Genomic DNA, 13,879 nt, shown 5'->3' with positions numbered 1-13,879 from the left:
CTCCCTCCCTCATCATAGGTATCAATATCCTAAAATTAATTACATTCTTTATGATTCCAAGAATATCCATGTGCATGGCTCCATTAACAAAAGATTACATTTTTATGCATAGTCAAGACATAAATGTGTATGTCTCCGTTAACAAATTCTTACATTGTTATGCACTTAAAAAATGTACAGGAACAGCATCACACTGCACATGTCCTTCTTTGATTGGCTTTGGGCTATAAATGGGGAAGGAAAAACAGCAGCCGAGGGTAAGAGAATAAATAAACGGCTTATGCATAAAAACCCAAAAGGACAGATTTCCAAGAGCATCCAGGTTGGTGACCATGTGCAGGTTTTGGGAGAGTGGTTACCTGGAGAGGGCGTGGAAGCTCAGTGCCCTTTCCCCATGCCTTGCCCTGTGCGTCTGTTCCATCGAGCTATTCCCGAGTCATATCCTTTTCTAATAAGCAGGTAATCTAGTAAGTAAGAGGTTTCTCTGAGTTCTGTGAGCCGCCCTAGCAAATTCGTCGAACCGGAGTAGAGAGTCTTGAGAACCTCTTACTGACAGCCAGTTGCTCAGAAGCATAGGTGACAGCCTAGACTTGCTCTTGGCACCCGCAGTGGGGGCAGTCTTGTGGGGCTGAACCCTTAACCTGTGGGATGTGATGCTGTCTCTGGGTACATAGTGTCAGAATCGAGTTGAATTGTAGGACACCCAGCTGGTGTCCCAAGAATTGCTTGTTGCTGTGGGGGACTCCCCTGACCCCCAACCCCACACACATTGGAATTGGTACCAGAACCTAGGAACAAACTGTGAAAGATAAGCGTCTTAGCTTGGGTTCCCATAACAAAATGCCATAGCGTGGGTGACTTAAACAACAGAAATTTATTTTCTCACCATTCTGGGGGCTGGAAGCCTGAGAGCAGGATGCCAGCATGGTCAGGTTCTGGCGAGGGCTCTCTCCTCAGCTTGCATAAGGTCCCCTTCTCACTGAGTCCTCAGATGGTGGGGTGTGTGTATGCGTGTGAAGAAACAGAAAGAGAGATCTCTTCCACTTCTGATGAGGCCACAGTCCTATCTGATTTAGGTTCCACCGTTATGACTTCATTTTCACCATAATTACTTCCTAAAGACCTTGTGTCTGGACATGGTCACAAGGGGGGGTCAGGGCTTCCATATATGAATGGTGGGGAGAGAGAATTCAGTCCATAGCAATAAATAAAGAGCAAATAAATAGAAACAAAGGTTTGGCATTTCTCTTTCTCATTTCCTTTCTTCCTGACTTTACTGTCTTGCTCTTTGTCTAGCTTCTTGAACAAGCAGCTCATTGGTTTCTAATTTTTCTTTTTAGATACGTATGTTGAAGGTATCTTTCTTCTAAGTATTGTTTAATTCCATCCACCAGATTTTGTCATGTAGTGCTTTCAGCTATAAATATTTCCTGAGTTCCATATGAGATCCCTTTCAATGCAAGGTTCTATAAGTTCCCAGCCATTATTATTATTTTCTCATCTGTCGCTCCTTTTACAAGTATGTAATGTTCCTCCTTGTCACCATGTTGGTTTTGTCTGGAGCTTTACCTCCAGATTTCTATAGATATACTTTTTTATTGACAGGTAAAGGACAAAATGAGGAAATATTTTTGCTATATATAAGCATGGTATCTGTCTACACTCCTGGGACAGTGTAGACTTCTAATCTGTCACTTATCCACCTTTGTGAAAAGGAATTCTAATATTGGCTCACTGAAGTCATTTTGGTCAACAGCACAGGAAATTGGTAATATGTATGTGTGGGGACCTGGAAATGGCCTCCCCAAGATATGTCTCTTTGGCATCAGGATTATTTGAGGCTGATTGCTTTTGATAAACTGGGACAGGGAAGGAGGAATGGAACTTGCCCTTTGTTAGGGCACATTTACATTTGTAAGGTAAATCTCTATCTGTAAAAGTTGCCTCCCTCTCTGTACCAGGAAGAAGAAAGGAGATGACCTTCTCTCTAAAAACTCTTAATACCAAAGGCGCAAGGACTTAAATCTGCATTTTATTGTGCTAGTCTGGTAACCTCCTGTAACTGACTTTCCTCCCCCTCCCAACGTTGGCATTTCTTAAGGATTAAGCATCTTTCCTTAGGCTAGGAACTGATTGCTGAGCTCACCTGTGACCGCCCAGCTCCAGACAATCGACTTGAGTCCTGCCATGCCCACTGAGATAGCAGACCCACTACCTGCTGTGTCCATCAAGTGCCGACAGGGCAATCTTGTGACTATTGTGGGAGGGACATTTCAATCACATGTGAAACACCCCATTTGGCGGTATATAACCACTATGTGCACCCCACTTCTTTGGTGCCCTTTCTTCCTTCAGGAAGAAAGGCACCGGGCCACGGTTCCTCATAAAGCTTTGTTTAATTTTCTCTTGCTTTTCTGTCTCATGTGAATTTAATTCGTTCTCCAGCCAGACGAACCCACACTTGGGAAGAGGAAATGTCTTCCTCCCCTACATATGTTTTCATCAGTCAGATAGTCCATGTTGTGCTGTATTCACAACAAACTCCTAAGTCTCAGCTAAAAATAACCAAGGTTTATTTCTCGAACATGCTCCATGTCATCAGGGGCTGGCTCTGTATTATCCTTGCTCAGTCTGGAGGATTGAGTAGATGGCAGCTAAAAGATGCTCGATCCAACTTCTTGCACAACTGCCAGGCAGGAAAAACACACTCCTACTGTTTGCCAAAGGTTTGTCTGGAAGAGACAGCCTCATTTTTGCTCAAGTTTCATTTGCCAAAGGCTCACAAAGTCACATTTGACTTTAAGGGGCCAAGAAGATACATCCCTTCTGTGTGCCAGAGAAGAGCCGACAATATTTGGTGAACGGCAGTAATAATAACTATACACTGTGCTCTATTGCGTCTTCCAAAGCTTATTTTTGCTTTTTGTTTGTTGATTTTTTCAAAAATTCCCTTCAGTTATGTGAGTTACCGTAAATCCTTCTAGTCAATTTCTTTAATAAGAAAACTGAAGTTAGCCAGAGTTAGCTTCTTTTGCTTAAAAAAAAAAAAAGGTCTAACGCATTAGACTTTGCGTTATAAATGTTACTGAGCAGCTTAGGAAAATGAACTTCAGTTTACACCTTGGGCTGGTTTTCAAGAAAGGGTACACACCGATTTTTGAAGGATAAGGTTTTAATAGGAAAAGAAGCAGGGCATGGCATGAGCCAATATTTAGATCCGAATAATTATTGGTGACTGCAGCATGTCAGGCAGGGAGCCAGCTGTTTTTGCATATGCTCTCTAAGTCAATTTTAATTCTTTATAAGAACAATATGAGGTGAATCTTACTATTCATCACTTATATATGCAGAAACTGAGGGTCAGGGAGGTGAAATGACCTGTGCAAAAGTCACTTAACTAGCAAATGATGGCTTTGTTTCAAGTCCATCATCTGATCAGGCAGAGGTGAAAGAGAAGAATGCAATGTGTGTTTTTGGATAGTGGGTACTGTTCGGTTTGGCAGGACTGTGGGATACATGAAAGGCGGAGGGGCCCTTGAGTGCTAAGGCAGAGAGTTGGAGTCTATCAGGTAGGCAGTGAGAGGAAGCTTTCCGCATCCGAGAGGGCACTGGTGGAGCCATGCCTCAGAAACATTGATCTGATATTGTCCTCTACGATGAAGAGAAATGAGGCACGCTGGAGGCTTGGAGACCAGTTGGAGGAGCATTGTAAAAACTCACATAGGCCTGAATGGGCATGGGTGTTGGCAATGGAAAAAGAAAAAAGTATTCTATCGAGTCTCCAGACGCCCAGGGAATTGCTGAACGAAGTCTGAGTTCTCCCTATGTAGATAGCTCATACTTTTCATTATAGGTTTCTCAAGAACTTGCTCCCAGAAAAAACCTGGATGGAGAACAAAACAGGTAAGTGCCCAAGTGAGAAATCTACAAAGCTCCTCTCCCCCAAAATCACCTCTTCCCCATCTGGCATGTCTGGTTCTGGCATGTCTTGCAGGTGGTCAGTCATGTCCATCACCTGGTTTCGGTGTGTGCGACACCTGTATCTGGTGTATCCGGCAGGTGGTTCTCACAAGACTTGTAGGTGGTTCAGACGTGTCCAGAAGGTGGGTCTGGTGTGTCGGGCACCTGGTTACAGTGTGCCTGGCATGTGGTTCAGGATTCTCCATCTAGTGGTTCAGGCTGGTCTAACAGGTGGTTCAGGTGTATCCAGCCGCTGTTTCAGCTGTTTCTGGAACCTGGTTCTGGCCTGTGCTGGACCTGTTTCTGGTGTATCCATCATATGGATCTGGCATGTCCAGCACAGTGTTTGGGCGTGTTCAGCAGGTGGCTTCAGCGTACTGGGCGCCTGGTTCCGTGGTGTCTGGCAGGTAGTTCCCGTGTGTCTCGCATATGGTTCCAGTATGTTCTGAAGGTGGTTCCGGCGTGTCCGACTGGTGGCTACCATGTGTCCGGAACCTGATTCCTTCGTGTGTGGTTGGTGCATTCAGTGTGTCCAGGTGTTGGTTCCAGCGTGTTTGACAGTTGGTTCCCGCATGCCTGGCGGGGGATTCCAGGCTGTCTGGCAGGTTGCTCTGGCCTTTTCTGGAAATTGGTTCTGGCATATCCAGGACCTGGTTCCGGTTTATCCAGCAGGTGATTTTGGCATGTCCGGCAGGTTGTGCTGGCGTGTTAGGCTGGTGGTTCCGGCTTGTCTGGCAGGTGTTTGTGGCATGGCCAGCACCTGGTTCTGGCGTATTCGGGAGGTGGTTTCAGTGTATCTGGCACATGGTCTCGGCATATCCAACAGGTGGTTGCGAAGTGTGTGACAGGTGGTTCCTGTGTGTCTGGCGTGTGGTTCTGGTACGTTCGGAAGATGGTTCCAGCATGTCCTTTGGGTGCTTCTGGCATGTCTGCAAGGTGGTTCTGGCGTGTCAGTGTCATGGTTCCAGTGTGTCCGGCGGGTGGTTCCAGGTGGTTCTGGCGTGTCTGGTGGGTGCTTCTGGTGTGTATGGCGGGTCATTCAGGCATGTCTGTATGGTGGTTCCAGAGTGTGCAGCAGGTGCTTCTGGCATGTCTGTTGGCTTTTTCTGGCTTCTAAGGGGCCTGGTTCCAGTGTATCCGGCAGGTGATTTTGGCTTGTCCAGAAGGTGGTTCCGGCGAGTGAAGCAGGTGGTTCAGGCGTGTCCAGCAGGTGGTTCATGTCTGTCAGTGATGTGGTTCCGGCATTTCCAGCACATGGTTCTGGCACTCTGAGAGATGGTTCTTTCATGCCCGTCATGTGATTCTGGAGCGTCCATCAAGTGGTTCTTGTGTATCCGGCAGCTGATTTTGGCGTTAGAGTCAGATGGTTCTGGTGTGTCCTGCAGGTGCTTCTGGCACGTTTTGGACCTGATTCTCACATCTGCGGTGGGTGGTTCCACCGTTTCCAGATGATGCTTCTGAAGTGTCCAACAGTTGGTTCCAGCATTTAAGGCAGGTGGGTCACACAAGTCCTGCCTGAATCATTCGGCCGAGGCACGAATGATTGTCCTTCCACATGCTTAGGAGGAGAGAGACAATAGGATTTTAACCAACCACTCTTTGGAAGTTAAGAAAAACTTGCTTCCCACAGTGCTCTTACAGCATACTGGCAACCTCTCATGCCGCCCTTGTGCATGGGTGGAGAGAGTGTTCACAAAGCAGCTATGGAAGAAAGGCCAAGTTTGCTCAGCAGAGTCCTACATTGCCCTAAAAGTGCAAGGCACAAAACACTGCCTCCAACCCTCAAGGGGAGATGAGCAATAATCCATCTTGCTTCCAGCTCTTTGGGAAGCTGAGAAAGAACTCACTTGCCACACTGTTCTTATAGTGTACCTTGAACATCTCATACAAAGGCACCTGAAATGCTGTTTATTTGGAGCCCTTAACTCATTGCTTTAGAACTTCTGCTTTTGGGGCATTTCCATCTTGCCAGCCCGGCTCAGACAAAATGCCTACATCTTCTCCTTAAGCAAGGAGGCTGAGGCCCGAATGATTGTGCATCCACATGCTTAGGAGGAGAGAGACAATAGGCTTTTAACCAACCGCTTTTGTGCACTGGAGGAGAGAGTGTCAGAAAGCACCTATGGAAGAAAGGCCCCTTTGCTCTCAGCCGTGCCCTACATTGCTCTAGAGGTGGAAGGCACAAAGCACTGCCTCCATCCCTCCAGGGGAGACAAGACACAAACCATCTTGCTTCCAGCTCTTTAGGAAGCTGAGAAAGAAGTCGCTTTCCATAGTGCTCTTACAGCATATTGGGAACCTCTCATACACAGGCAGCTGAACGCCATTTCCTCCCAGCCCTTAACTCGCTGCTTTAGAACTTCTGCTTCTGCCACATTTCCCTCTTGCCAAGCCGGCTCAGGGGTAATGGCTACATCTTCCCCTTAAGCAATGGGGGCCAAGGCCCAAATGATTCTGATTCCACAAGCTTAGGAGGATAGAGACAAGAGGCTTTTAACCAACTGTCCTTGTGCATTCGTGGAGAGAGTGTCAGAAAACTCCTATGTCAGAAAGGCCCATTTGCTCTCAACCATGCCCTATATTGCTCGAGAGGTGGATGGCACAAAGCACTGCCTCCGTCCCTCAAGCGGAGACAAGCCACAAACTGTCTTGCTTCCAGCTCTTTAGGAAGCTGAGAAAGAACTCACCTGCTGGATATGCTTGAACCAGGCACCTTAGATGCTGGAAAAACCCCACAGGCATGCCGAAAGCACCCGCCGAACACTCTGGAACCACCACACAGACATCCCATAATGACCCAGCAGACTCACCGGAAGCACCCACCGGACACACCAGATCCACCTGGAACTACCCACTGGACACACTGGAAACATGAGTCTGACACACCAGAACCAACTTCCAGACATGCTGGAAGCACCTAACGGACAGGCTGGAACCGTCTTCTGAACCTACCAGAACCACATGCCACACACTTCGGAACCACCTGTTGGATATCCCAGAACCAAGTACCAGATACACTGAAACCACCTCCCAAATATGCCAGAACCAGGTGCCAGACACGCCACAAACACCTGCCACACAAGCTGGAACCACCATCCTAACACGCCAGAACAACCAGCTGGATACGCCAAAATCACCTGCCAGATACACCGGAACCAGGTCCTCGATACGCCAGTACCAATTTCTGGAAAAGGCTGGAAAATCTGCCAGACACGCCAGAATCACCCACCGGACATGTGGGAACTAATTGCAAGACAGGCCGGAACCAAAGCCAGGACACTCTGAAAGCATCAACCGGACAGGATGGAATCAGGTCCCAGACACACTGTTGCAACCTGCTGGACATGCCGGAACCACCTTTCGAATGTACCAGAACCATATGCCAGACACACAGGAACCACCTGCCAGACACCATGGAACCAACTGTCAGATACACCGGAACCAGGCTCTCAGTATGCTGAAGCCACCTACCGAATATGCCAGAACCATGTGCCAGACACGCTGGAACCATGTGACGGATACACCAGAAACAGGTCCAGCACAGGCCAGAACCAGGTGCCGGACACGCCTGAAACAGCTGCTGGACACACCTGAAACACCTGCTAGACCAGCTTGAACCACTTGACAGACAGTCTGGAACCACATGCTGGGCACACCAGAATCAGGTGCCCGACATGCCAGAACCACCTGCTGGGCACGCCTGAAGCACCTGCTAGTCTTGTGAGAACCACCTGCCAAGAACTCCAGAAACAGGTGTTGCACACGCCAAAACCAGGTGTTGGACATGAATGAACCACCTTAAAGAAATGCCAGAACCAAGTCCCAGACACGAGTGAGTCACCTGCAAGACATGCCAGAACCAGGTGCCTGACATGCTGGAACCACCTGCTGCTCACGTCGAAATCACCTGCCGGATACGCCGGAACCATGTGCTGCACAGGCGGGAATCACGTACCAGACATGCCGGGACCACCTGTTGGATATGCCAGAACCAGGTGCCTGATTCACTGAAACTACCTGCCAGGCACACAAGAACCAGGTGTCAGACAGGCCTCGACAACCGACTGGGCACGTTGAAATCACCTGCATGATACCCCGTAACCATGTGCCAGACAGAACGGGACCACTTGCCGGACACACCGGAGCCACCTCTCAGATATGCCAGAACCACATGTTCGACACGCCGGAACCATCTCCCGGACAGACCTGAACCACCTGCTGGACACGCCAAAATCACCTGCCTGATACGCTGGAACCAGGCACCTTGGATGCTGGAAAAACCTGGTAGACATGCCATAACCACCCGCCACACACTCTGGAACCACCACACAGACATGCCAGAACGACCCGCCAGACACACTGGAAGCACCCACCAGACAAGCCAGAACCACCTGGAACCAAATGACGGACATGCTGGGACCATGACTCTGACACGCCAGAACCAACTCCCGCACATGCCTGAAGCACCCAACGGTCACGCCTGAACCATCTTCCGAACGTACTAGAACCACATGCTAGACACTTCGGAACCACCTGCCAGACACTTCGGAACCATCTGTTGGATGTGCCGCACCCAGGTACCAGATAACCTGAAACCACCTGCCGTATACGCCAGAATCAGGTGCCAGACATGCCACAAACACCTGCCACGGAGGCCGGAACCACCAGCGTAACACATTGGAACAACCTGCTGGACACGCCAAAATCACCTGCCGGATACAGCAGAACCAGGTCCTGGGTACACCAGAAGCAATTTCTGGAAAAGGCCGGAACAACCTGCCGGACACACCGGAATCACCCCTGGACATGTGGGAACCAACGGCCAGACATGCTGGAACCAACACCTGGACACTCTGAAAGTACCAACCGCGCACGATGGAATCAGGTCCTGGACACATGGTAGCCACCTGACGGACATGCTGGAACCACATTCAGAGCGTACCGGAACCACATGCCAGACACGCAGGAACCACCTGCCAGAAACCATGGAACCCACTGTCAGATACGCCGGAACCTGGCACCCAGTACGCTGAAGCAACCTGCCGAATATGCCAGAACCATGTGCCAGCCACGCTGGAACCATGTGATGGATACACCAGAAACAGGTACAGCAGAGGCCAGAACCAGGTGCCTGAAATGCCAGAACCACCTGCTTGACACAGCTGAACCACCTGTCAGTCTTGTGAGAACCACTTGCCAGATACACCAGACGCAGGTGTCACACATGCCAAAACCAGGTGCCAGACACATCTGAACCACCTGCCAGTCTTGTGAGTACCACCTGCCAGATACACCAGACACAGGTGTTGCACATGCCAAAACCAGGTGCCGACATGACAGAACCACCTGCAAAACATGCCAGAACCAGGTGCTGGACATGCTGGAACCACCTGCCGGACACGTCGAAATCCCCTGCCGCATACGCCGGAACCACATGTCACATGTGCTGGAATCGCCTACCAGACATGCCGGGACCACCTGTTGGATACGCCGGAACAGGTGCCTGATTCACTGAAACTACCTGCCGGACACGCCAGAATCAGGTGTCGGACACGCATGGAAAACACACAGGATATGTCGAAATCACCTGCATGATATCCCATAACAATGTGCCAGAAAATAAAGTACCTAGGATGTGTGAAATCCTATTGAGGCATATTCATATAATGCATTTATTATCATCTTTCTCGCTTTTTCTGTTTTATTGTTATAATTTTTTTTTTTTTTGAGGAAGATTAGCCCTGACTAACATCTACCACCAATCCTCCTCTTTTTGCTGAGGAAGACTGGCCCTGTGCTAACATCCATGCCCACCTTCCTCTACATTATATGTGGGACTCCTGCCACAAAATGTCTTCATGAGTGGTGCATAGGTCTGCACCCAGGATCTGAACCGGCAAACTCCAGGCCACTGAGGGAGAACATGTAAACCTAACCACTGTGCCACCAGGCCAGCCCCAAGTTTTCTGTTTTTTTAAAGCAATTTCAATTCTTGCATTTGTTTCACCAGCAGTGGTATCATCATCTTGGACAGTTCCTCCAGAGTCACAGTATCTAAAATTTGGAGCATTTCTGTTGCTTGTTTGGATAAGTGATGTCAGAATGTCTAGTAAATCTTCCCTAGGAGAACTGTCTAAAAGACGTCTCAATTTAGCAACTGCAGGGACATGTATATTCAACATTTCAATCGATAGTAGTTCATTTTTGTAGAACTCTTCTGATAATTCTCCCAGCTTCTCTTTAGTTTTACAGGTGTTGAAAAATCCCTCAAGTCAGTCCAACAGTTCCACTTTAATAGCAGGATATGACTTCTCTTTTAAATCTGTACCATCTGCAAACAGCACAGGCATGTGGTCAACAAAAGTGAGTGGGAATTGGGCTGGGTACTGCCCACAATCTGAACCATCAGTGCAGCTGCCCCAATCCTGTGCAGTGATGGCAGATCCTGAGTATTTCTGGCCAGGTAGGTCATGCTGGGGATGAGACTTAGGATGGTGCTCTGCAGCCCTCGAGCAGGCAGCTCCACACCAGCTGCCAGTTGTAACTCCAGTCCACACTGGGTGCACATGGGGGAGCTTGGAAACAGGAAGCCATCTGGGTGAGCAGCAGCAGGAAGTGGCTGAAGGAAAATTGTGGGAAGATGAGGGGAGAAAATGTATAATAAATAAAGCTTGCCTTGTTATGCAGATAAATCTCTCAGTTAAAAAAATTTTCTAGGGGTTGGCCTGATGGTTCACTGGTTAAGTGCGCACGTTCCACTTTGGTGGCCTGGGGTTTGCCGGTTCTGATCCCAGGTGCAGACATGGCACTACTTGGCACGCCAGGCTGTGGCAGGTGTCCCACACATAAAGCAGAGGAAGATGGGCGTGGATGCTAGCTCAGGGCCAGTCTTCCTCAGCAAAAAGAGGAGGATTGGCAGCAGTTAGCTCAGGGCTAATCTTCCTCAAAAAAAAAAAAAATTCTGTAGGGGCTGGCCTGCTGGTACACGGGTTAAATTCACACATTCTGCTTTGATGGCCTGGGGTTCACCAGTTCAGATCCCAGGTGCGGACCTACACACCACTTATCAAGCCATGCTGTGGCAGGCATCCCACGTATAAAGTAGAGGAGGATGAGCATGGATGTTAGCTCAGGGCCTATCTTTTTAAGCAAAAAGAGGAGGGTTGGTGGGGAATGTTAGCTCAGGGCTAATCTTCCTCAAAAAAAAATTCTCTAAGAGTCATTCTCTTTCTGGTGCAGATGCTTTTACTAATGGAAATTTCCTTTAGAAACATAAATTTCCTTTCCAAAGAGGAAGTCTATCCTTCATTTAAAGCAGTCAAGGTGGAGATCAAGAGTTTTTCCTGCATCTGCTGGCTCTCGATTGCTTTTGGCTCGAAATAATTTGTATGTCAAAGTACCATACTTTGGGCATCTTCAGCATTCCTTCAAGAAGAAACAACTTGTTCTTGGAAGTCTCTGTCTCCTCCCCAACCCAGATGCACTCAAGCTGTTAGGGGCCAACAGCAAACAGCGTTCTGCCTCAAGAAGCTTTGGGGAAGCCTCTTCACCCTGAAAGGCCTGAGACACACTAGAGGGATAGATCACTGCAGGTTCTTCAGCCATTGAAAATAATATGAACAGTTCCATTCTCATAAATTTAACAACTTGAAAACAAGGAACAACTTACCAAAAATTTCAAACTAACAAAACTCAACCAAGATGATAGTATTTTCCTCAATCGGGCGCTGCTAGCCAAGCTTTTTGCCACAAAACTCAAGACTTGGATTCATGCGACACACCTGAAGAAAGCACAAACTCTGGGGGGGACTGCACATCATTTGGTGACTTAAAAATAAAGATTTCTCCAAATGGAAGCAGACAGTATCTGATGCGAAGGTTTCCAAGGTGTCTGGACCAGGTCTGTTGGAAGTTTGTCTGCCAAACCTTTGAGGATGACATGACACTTCAGATCGTCTCCAATGCCTCTGATCTTGATAACATGCAAACTTCAGGTAAAAAGTGCCAGAGAGTTCTCCCTCCTCTCACTCCGTGTTCCTCAAATGTGGCCACAATAGGTTTCCAATCTGTGTGTTTTTCCTCCAACATGGGACATGACTCCCAGAGAAGCTCCTTCCTGGCATCGAGGGACGAGAGGCTACTGAAAGTGGAAAAATCTGACTGCAGATCAACAGTGCTTTCAGAGAAAGATCGCAATCAAAATGGGGACATGTGAAAGTTAATAAACGGAAACGTAGTTGAAATAGTGTTGGAAGGCTAATAGAGGGAGTTCTCATGCCCTATGTCAAAGGCGCAGTGCAACAGGAAGAATAAAGACGTTCTCTTCCTGACCAGTCAGACACTAACCCAAGGAGAGACTGTCACAACTCTGCCGATGAAAAGCCACTGCCCTCAAGACTGTGTCCAATAGCCCCCACAGTTTTCCCCACTCTGAGATAAAAGAGCTTCTCCTCTCTTCCTTGCTGGGTGCTCCTGCATGGCTTGCCATGGTTGCACACTCCAAATGGCTATTCTTTGCTAATCCCAGATAAACCAATTTTTGCCAGAGAAATAACTGGCTGTCTATTTGTTTAAGGGCAAGACTTGTTAATAAGCAAGAGATGTAGAGAAAACATTTGATACAATCCAACTCCTGTTTGTCATAAAATTTTCTAGCAAGTTTGAAATAGATGGAAACTACTTTCACTTGTTGAAGGTCATCTACAGAAAATGCACAGTTGACTTCATGCTTAACAGGGAAAGACTAAATGATTCTCCCCACAATAAGGAACAGGAAAAGGAATACCACTTTCACTACTCTTATTCAACAAAATACTGAAGCTTCTGGCAATAACAGAAGTAAAGGAAATAAAAGCCATAGAGTTTAGAAAGGAAAAAATGTAACCATTCCTAGTTTCATTGTTGTCTGTGTAAAAAAACTCTGGGAATCTCCAAAAAAAAAAAAAAAAAAAAAATCAGAACTAATACGTGAGTACAAAAAGTTCACCAAGTACAAAGTACAAGATCAACACACAAAAGACAATTTTATTTCTACAACTAATGATGAACCTGCAGATGATAAATTTGAAAATGCTGTATTATTTAAAAGCACTCTGAAGAACATGAAATATTCAGGCATAAATTCAAGAACATGTGTACAGGATCTGATGCTGAAAATTATAAAATACCGATTACAGTGATTAAAGAAGATGCAAATAAATTGAGAGCCTTACTATTGTCAAAGACAAATGCAGCAGAAATTAGTTAAAGTGGTGAAAGCAGATTTTATTCAGTAACAGCTGACAGAAGCTGAGCTGCGCTCAGATTTGTACGGAGGTGAATCTAGAATTTTAAAGAGGGAATGAAGGAGCAGGGTTCAGGGGCTCAGTAGAGTCAAAGAAGTGAAAAAGTACAAAGGTTGGTCACCGTAACTGTGATTAGACCCACTGTGTTCGTTACTTTGCAGTTATCAAAGTTAGGATTCTATCCTCACTCAGAAGTTGAGAAAAAGAGGCTCTATCTGTCTTAATGATCGTATTTCAAAGGAGTGGCTCTTAGGTCCTTTAGAGAATTGTGAGAGATACATATCTACAGTTGTAAGCCCTCTTTAGTAAATACTCTAAGAAGGGGGATCAGAGGCCTATAATTGGGTGTTGACTAAAATAAATAGCAAATTTTTCTGTCAGCTTTGAGCTCTCAGGAAGGCATTTTAATGGTGGGCTGGAGTCATTCCGGTTACACAGACTCATGCAGCTAGAAGCCACGCCAGAGTCTGGTTGAGTCTCCTCCTGGTGTGGGGGTTTGGAAGGAGTTGTTATGTGCTGAGAATTCTGCAGTCCTCACCATGGTACTGGATAGAATAATGAGTACAGGTCTCAATTATCCCCAAATTGATCTATAGGTCTAATATTATTCTAATAAAAATTCCACCACAGTTTGT

General features: G+C 47.1%; 1 long non-coding RNA gene across 6 annotated transcripts in view; it reads left to right on the top strand.

Annotated features, from left to right (window-relative positions):
• The window catches only part of LOC138917975 (uncharacterized), a 70,635-nt gene extending 60,388 nt beyond the window's left edge, over positions 1–10,247 (top strand). For 3 of the 6 annotated variants that reach the window (XR_011426695.1, XR_011426693.1, XR_011426696.1), the window contains 2 exons: positions 3,854–3,903; positions 9,286–9,677. This is a non-coding gene — a long non-coding RNA (uncharacterized lncRNA). Of the gene's footprint in view, positions 1–2,121; positions 2,412–3,853; positions 3,904–5,345; positions 5,363–9,285; positions 9,678–10,204 lie in introns of those variants that run through there. The other 3 variants (XR_011426691.1, XR_011426692.1, XR_011426694.1) reach the window with 3 other exon arrangements.
• The last annotated feature ends 3,632 nt before the right edge of the window (positions 10,248–13,879 follow it).

Source organism: Equus caballus, chromosome 16, assembly GCF_041296265.1.
Source record: "Equus caballus isolate H_3958 breed thoroughbred chromosome 16, TB-T2T, whole genome shotgun sequence".
In the NCBI taxonomy this organism is placed as follows: Eukaryota; Metazoa; Chordata; class Mammalia; order Perissodactyla; family Equidae; genus Equus; species Equus caballus.
This window is presented reverse-complemented; position numbering and strand designations above follow the sequence as displayed.